The sequence below is a fragment of the Schistocerca serialis genome, chromosome 4, assembly GCF_023864345.2.
Source record: "Schistocerca serialis cubense isolate TAMUIC-IGC-003099 chromosome 4, iqSchSeri2.2, whole genome shotgun sequence".
Lineage (NCBI taxonomy): Eukaryota > Metazoa > Arthropoda > Insecta > Orthoptera > Acrididae > Schistocerca > Schistocerca serialis.
Window position 1 is genome coordinate 674,059,109 of NC_064641.1, and position 7,634 is coordinate 674,066,742.

The following is a 7,634-nucleotide window of genomic DNA, read 5'->3' on the forward strand; positions in this document are numbered from 1 at the left end:
GAGTCCACATCTGCCCCTGGAAATGTCTTACAATTTAAAACCTTGTTCCTAAATCTCTGGCCGGCCGAAGTGGCCGTGCGGTTAAAGGCGCTGCAGTCTGGAACCGCGAGACCGCTACGGTCGCAGGTTCGAATCCTGCCTCGGGCATGGATGTTTGTGATGTCCTTAGGTTAGTTAGGTTTAACTAGTTCTAAGTTCTAGGGGACTAATGACCTCAGCAGTTGAGTCCCATAGTGCTCAGAGCCTTTTGAACCATTTGATCCTAAATCTCTGTCTTACCATTATATACCTTCTAGTATCTCCATGATTCTTCCATGTATACAACCTTCTTTCATGATTCTTGAACCAAGTGTTAGCTATGATTAAGTTATGCTCTGTGCAAAACTCTACCTAACATAGCCCGAACGAAACACTCCCTTCGGCTCTCATTGTTGGCGCACCGAAGACGCACGAAGCGCTTCGTTTGCACTGCGTCATAATATAACTGTCATTCAAAGAATGTAAGGAAATGGATTTACATATTGTGTTTGATCTCTTCTATTGATGGCGTCTGCTATAAATTGAATATGAATGCAGTAAAGCCTCGGCAATTCGGGGTAACTGAGACAGAGTAGCGCTCGAATTTGGGAAAACTCGAATTACACGAAAAAACCTTTTATTACAAATAGGTTAAGAGCTTGATGTTCACAGATTATTACAGTAACCAACGTTATTTCATCAGTTAATATGCTAATTAAGAGTTAGCCTGTTCTGACGTGTCAGCGCTCATACTGGTAGGAACAAAAATAAATACGTAACACGACCCGACTACACATACAAACCGCACTGAGCCTGAACAGTCAGTAGTTGACTTGCGGCGGGTGAAAAAATAATAGGTAATTACGATATTGCAGTGCGTGTGTTGCTCGTACGACGCAAAGTTCCTTCGGACATGCATGCACGCACTGTGCCCACAGCCGTTATGAAATACATGAAATGTGTTGGCAGTTACGAATATGGACAGCCATCAGCTGTATAATGGAATGGCGACACTGAAAATTTGTGCGGGACCAGGACTCGAATCCTGATGCTACGGCGACCGATCGCGATAAGCGGGAAATTCGGGTTCGAGTCCCAGTCCACTACTATTTTGCATCGCCGTCATTCCATTATACAACTGATAGTTGTCCATATTCGCAACTGCCAATACGTTTCATGTATTCTATAACGGCTGCAGTCGCTGCAAGGAACACGGCGTCGTAGTTCTTTACGATACAAGCATTGCAATATCGCATTCACCCGCAGGCACCGGGCAAGCGACTTACAGTTAAAATGTCTCCCATGGAACGGGACATACACAATGAATGTACGAGCGCAGGTTGTAGGCGCATCGCTGACGACAAACGTAACTTTGGTCTGGCCGTGAAGTATGCTTGGACAGCCTAAGGCATGGCGACAACTCGCGATAAGCGGGTAATCCGGGTTTCGAGTCCCGATCCGCCACAAATCTTCATTGTCGTCATTCCATTATACACTGAAGAGCCAAAGAAACTGGTACGCTTGCCTAATATCGTGTAAGGCCTCCGCGAGCACGCAGAAGTGCCGCAACACGACGTGGCGTGGACTCGACTAATGTCTGAAGTAGTGCTGGAGCGAATTGACGCCGTGAATCCTGCAGGGCTGCCCCTAAATCCGTAAGAGTACGATAGGGTGGAGATCTCTTCCGAACAGCACGTTGCAAGGCATCCCACATATGCTCAATAATGTTCATGTCTGGGGAGTTTGGTGACCAGCAGATATGTTTAAACTCAGAAGAGTGTTCGTGGAGCCACTATGTAGCGATTCTCGAGGTGTGGAGTGTGGTATTGTCTTCCTAGAACTGGGCAAGTCCTTCGGAATGCACAATGGACATGAATGGATGCAGGTGATCAGCCAGGGTGCTTACGTATGTGTCACCTGTCAGAGTCGTATCTATACGTATCAGGGGACCCATACCACTCCAACTGCACACGCCCCACACCATTACAGAGCCTCCAACAGCTTGAACAGACTCCTGCTAACATGCATGGTCCGTGGATTCATCACGTTGTCTCTATACCCGTACATGTCCATCCGCTCGACACAATTTTAAACGAGACTCGTCCGACCAGGCAACATGTTTCCATCCATCAACAGTCCAATGTCAGTGCTGACGAACCCATGCAAGGCGTAAAGGTTTGTGACGTGCAGTCATCAAGGGTACACGAGTGGGCCTTCGGCTCCGATCGATGATGTTTCGTTGAATGGTTCACACGGTGACACTTGTTGATGGCCCAGCATTAAAATCTGCGGCAATTTACGCATGGGTTGACTTCCGTCACGTTGAACGATTTTCTTCAACCGTCGTTGGTCCCGTTCTTGCAGGATCTTTTTCTGGCCGCAGGGAGGTCGGAGATTTGATGTTTTACTGGATTCCTGATATTCACGGTACACTTGTGAAATCCCCACTTCATCGCTACCTCGGAGATGCTGTGTCCCATCGCTCGTGCTCTGACTATAACACCACGTTTAAACTCACTTAAATCTTGATAACCTGCCATTGTAGCAGCAGTAACCGATCTAACAACTGTGTCAGACACTTCTTGTCTTATTTAGGCATTGCCGACCGCAGCGCCGTATCCTCCCTGGTTGCATATCTCTGTATTTGAATACGCGTGCCTGCACCAGTTTCTTTGGCTCTTCAGTGTAGCATGTATCTGCCACCTGACGACGGTGGCAGCGCATCGCGACCTATCAGAGGCACACAAATCTAGGTCATCGGTTCAATAAAACTGAAATATAGTTGAGCGCTGTCTTTCTGAAGGTGCAGTTCACCTACAGGTTGCTTTAGGCCAATAAATGGAAGCACACGATCAGACAGGTTCTTGAGTACTTCACCAGTATAAGATGGTGACATACGGATCAGAAGTCACATTTGATGGGGTCACGAACCCATCTCCCCCTCCCCTCCCCCCAAAGAATATTTCATTAAATGCGCTTATATTTGTACACATACCTCTCACCATTTTCTCAGTTAATTCGGAAAACATCGTAGTCACAAAATGGCAAGGAATTCTCGAAAACGCAAGCTATTTTTAACACAGGAAACTGCCGACATGGATGCACTTGTGGCGTGATTGACTGCAGAAACGTATTATGGACAACTGTAAAATTTTCTCGAAGTGCTCTCCAGCCAGCACCAAGCCAAGGTAAGTCAAGCCAGTGCCCCATGGCACAATCGAAACGACAAACAGGCAGAAAACCAACATCGCGGGAAGCAGAACAAACCCAGAAGATATTGCTACACCTCGAGTGAGCGAGTAACCGGAATCATAAACTCAGCAACATGACCTCAGTGAGGAGGAGAGTTTACGTCATTCTCTCAGCACAGCTTCATTTCGTAAGAGAGAATGAAAGCTTCAGAAAGACCCGACAGGGTAGCCGAAACTGCTGACACGCTGCTTCCTGGACTCGGGTAGGCGCGCCGGCCCCGGAGCGAATCCGCCCGGCGAGTTACCGACGACGGCCAATGTGCCAGACAGCCTGGATGTGGTTTTTAGGCGGTTTTCCACATCTCGCTAGGTGAATACCGGGCTGGCCCCATGTTCCGCCTCAGTTACACGGCTCGCAGACATCTGCAGACTTTCACACTATTCCATGGATTACACTCGATGCAGACAGTTGGGGTACACTAATTCCGTCGCGGGGGCTACGGGGTGGCAGCAGGAAGGGCATCCGGCCACCCCTTAAACATTAACATGCCAAATCTGATTAACAATGGCTGACCCTGCGTAACTGTGGAACAAGGCTCAAGCGATAGATAGAATGTAAGCTTCAGAAGGAAATCTATCAGCCTGCTGATATGGTGGGAAGGCAACCGTCTGATACCTTGAAATTCATTTTTGCGAACAAAAGGGATGGTGAAGACCGCGCCGGCCGTGGTGACCGAGGGGTTCTAGGCGCTTCAGTCTGGAACCGTGCGACCGCTACGGTCGTAGGTTCGAATCCTGCCTCGGGCATGGGTCTGTGTGATGTCCTTAGGTTAGCTGGGTTTAAGTAGTTCTAAGTTATAGGGGACAACCGCAGATGAGCCTGGTAAAGTACACAACATTCGGTCATCGCCAGCCAGACATAACGTCATTGACTCAGACAAGCAGTAATAAATACTAAATCTTCCGAGTCTTGATATCTTTATATTGCAACTGACCAGTTGTGAGGCCCAACCTGTGATGCGCTGATACTGTTCGCCAAGATGACTTCCGCCTTTGAGACTGCTACCTGTCTGGCATGTTGTACTCAATCGCTATGAACTGCTAACCTGGCAACCACTAATGGAAAGACTTGGAGGCTTGCTGAGTCATACTGATGATATTTAGCACACTTTCCACCTGTCGCAGTAATCGGGTGGCACACTAACTGCTGGCGACCCCGACTAGTACCTGTGATCAGTCATCGACATCCCCGGCCTTCCTTGGTGAAAGGGCTATGTTGTTGTTCATCTCCACGCCGTGCAGAGCTGTTGAGTGATACAGAGTGCTCTGGTAATAAGTAGTCGCTGTCATGGGCAGCAACGCCTACTGTGCAGGCTACACCTGCCGGCACCAAGGCCTGCTTCCTGACCGACACTCTATTTACGTGTATTGGACGTCTTCTGCAGATTGCTGAGATAGCATCAGCGCATTACGAGGCCATGCGCTGCAGTGTCGCGGGCCTGTGCACTGACAGAGAAGAGTACACGATGGTAAACTTTAATGTACTAATTTCATGTTCCGCTAATGTTTATCGTTAGCGTCCAGCACGCCAACTAGCCTGCTCCCTCATCCTGAGAACAGTAGAGATCTCAACCCAGACCAGTACAGAACATTCCAACCAGGAAAAGGCACACATTCACAGGCTGACCGTATCTGCTGTCAACAACAAATCAAACACAGTTCGTGAGTAACACGTGCCAGTTGTGATCGAGCATTGTCCTGCTTAAAAATGGCACCATATTACTGTCCCATGACAGGTAACACATGAGGAAGCAGAATGTCTGTGATGTACTGCAGTGCCCCCACAGTTGACTCAATCACTGCAAGGTATGACCTGAAGTCATTCCCGATGGCTCCCTACACCGGGACGCCAGTAGTAACGTCACTGCGATTCTTTAAAACGTTGGAAGAATGTTACCTCTTCCCACGTCGCCACCATACTTGCCGACGATGGTCATTTGGGATAGTGCAGAACCACAATTCATCAATGTACACAATGTGATGCAATTTGACAGCAGTCATTACTTCCTGGTCATCAGCACCACTCCAAAAGCCATTTGTGTTTTGGTGTTAGTGGCAGCCTACACATAACAAGATAATTCCTTAGTCTGGCTGCTGCTACTTTCCGATCAATAGTGCAATTGCTGAGACACACAATGCAGCATAGAGTCTATTGTTCGTTACTGGATGGCAAACGCAGATCTGAAAAGATTACGATTGGGCTGGTGCACAGTAATGCATTTCTCCCTTGTGGTGGTCAGACGTGATCGAGAGGAACCTTGATGGTGAGTACGCCTGCCTTCAAGTTCCCATACAGGTCACTCTCAAAACCGAACGCCCCACAAATCTGGATATTGCACGATTCGGCCAATCAAAAATGTCTCTGAGCACTATGGGACTCAACATCTGAGGTCATCAGTCCCCTAGAACTTAGAACTACTTAAACCTAACTAACCTAAGGACATCACACACATCTATGCCTGAGGCAGGATTCGAACCTGCGACCGTAGCAGCCATGCGGTTCCAGACTGAAGTGCCTAGAACCACACGGCCACCAAGGCGGCCTTCGGCCAATCGATCAAATAGAGACCCATAGTGAGCTAGGGCTGTTGACAAACATCGATATATCGATATTTTTTTCAAAATATGTCGTTATATGTAGGCGATACCCTTTCCGCTGATACATCGTATCAAAACGGCAATATCGAGTGGCTACATATTTATTTTATATTTTTTTCACAATTTTCTGTAAATATTACAATTTGTTCTTTTGAAATTGTCGTAGAACATAATTTTATTTTCACTGCGTGAAGGAATCTGACTACTTTTTGAACTTACATCACGTCCAGTCTTTTACTTTGACTGTGTGAAGCAAGTATATGTGGCACAAACGAAGAAGTCCGATTGCACGGAAGGGGGGGCGTTTAAAAACAAAACTAGAGTGCTACTTCTTCACACCTGCATTCTTCAGAAACAGTTGCTGAAAAGAACAAAAATGTAAATGACACGATTGGCCTCCTGTGGACGGAGACGTGCGAGGGGAAATGCTGACGTAAGCGACGCTGGGCGCTACCAACAGAAACTGCAATGTTTAGATTCATCATGCAATTTTGAAACTACAATTGCTAGGTCACTGGCGTTGCAGAAATGAAAAAAATAGAGAAGTCGACGTGAAGTGTTCTGGACAAATAGGATACATGACGAAACCGAACGGTATACTCATCAGACACCTTTTATTGTGCCACTTACATACAGTTACCATTGTTAGTAATGTGGTTATCGCCAAGCTTGAACGTGCATCGTTTTCCGTTCAATTCTTGCTCTAAGGGAGATAGGCAGGCTGCTAGCTTGTCGATGTACAGAATATCTTATAATAAATCAATACTTAAATATACAGATCTAAAACTGACACTATAATCTGCAGCCGATATTTTTATAGGCAGGTACGTCGATACCTCTTCCGTCGATATATCGATACTTTTTCAGATATATTTACGGCCGATAATGATATCTTTTTAAATATCGATATATCGGATTCCCCATATTTTTAAAAATACCAACAGTCCTACAATGAGGTTCCTTTCAAACTCGGCCAGATGCTGATAACGCTGTCTCACACGTTAAACATTGTCTCCGTATCCCTCACGGTGATCACTTACCATCTGACGCTGTTCATGTTCGTTGTACTCCCTACCAGATCTGGTAACAACAGTAAATACGAACACCAATAACGAACGCACTCTGTCACAGAAGATTGCAACTCTGATCATTTACGTGACCGCTGTGTTGTGTAGCCCCACTTGTACGAAGTTACACGGATATCAGTCATCCCTTCAGCGTGCTTCACTTTTTGTCAGGCAGTGTAGTTCTTAAATAAATTATACGATATATCAACATCTCAAATTTTCGGACTCAAACCTTTTAAAATAATGAATTTTTCCGAAATGCAATTTCTTCTAAGTTTTGGTAAAGCGACAACTAAGCAACAATGTAAATTAACTATTATTATTATTATAGTACAATATTTATTCTATAATTTATTGTTAATATTACTAAAATTCTATGCACGTAAGGTATGTTAAAGTCAGGGATAACAACAACTACACTCCTGGAAATGGAAAAAAGAACACATTGACACCGGTGTGTCAGACCCACCATACTTGCTCCGGACACTGCGAGAGGGCCGTACAAGCAATGATCACACGCACGGCACAGCGGACACATCAGGAACCGCGGTGTTGGCCGTCGAATGGCGCTAGCTGCGCAGCATTTGTGCACCGCCGCCGTCAGAGTCAGCCAGTTTGCCGTGGCATACGGAGCTCCATCGCAGTCTTTAACACTGGTAGCATGCCGCGACAGCGTGGACGTGAACCGTATGTGCAGTTG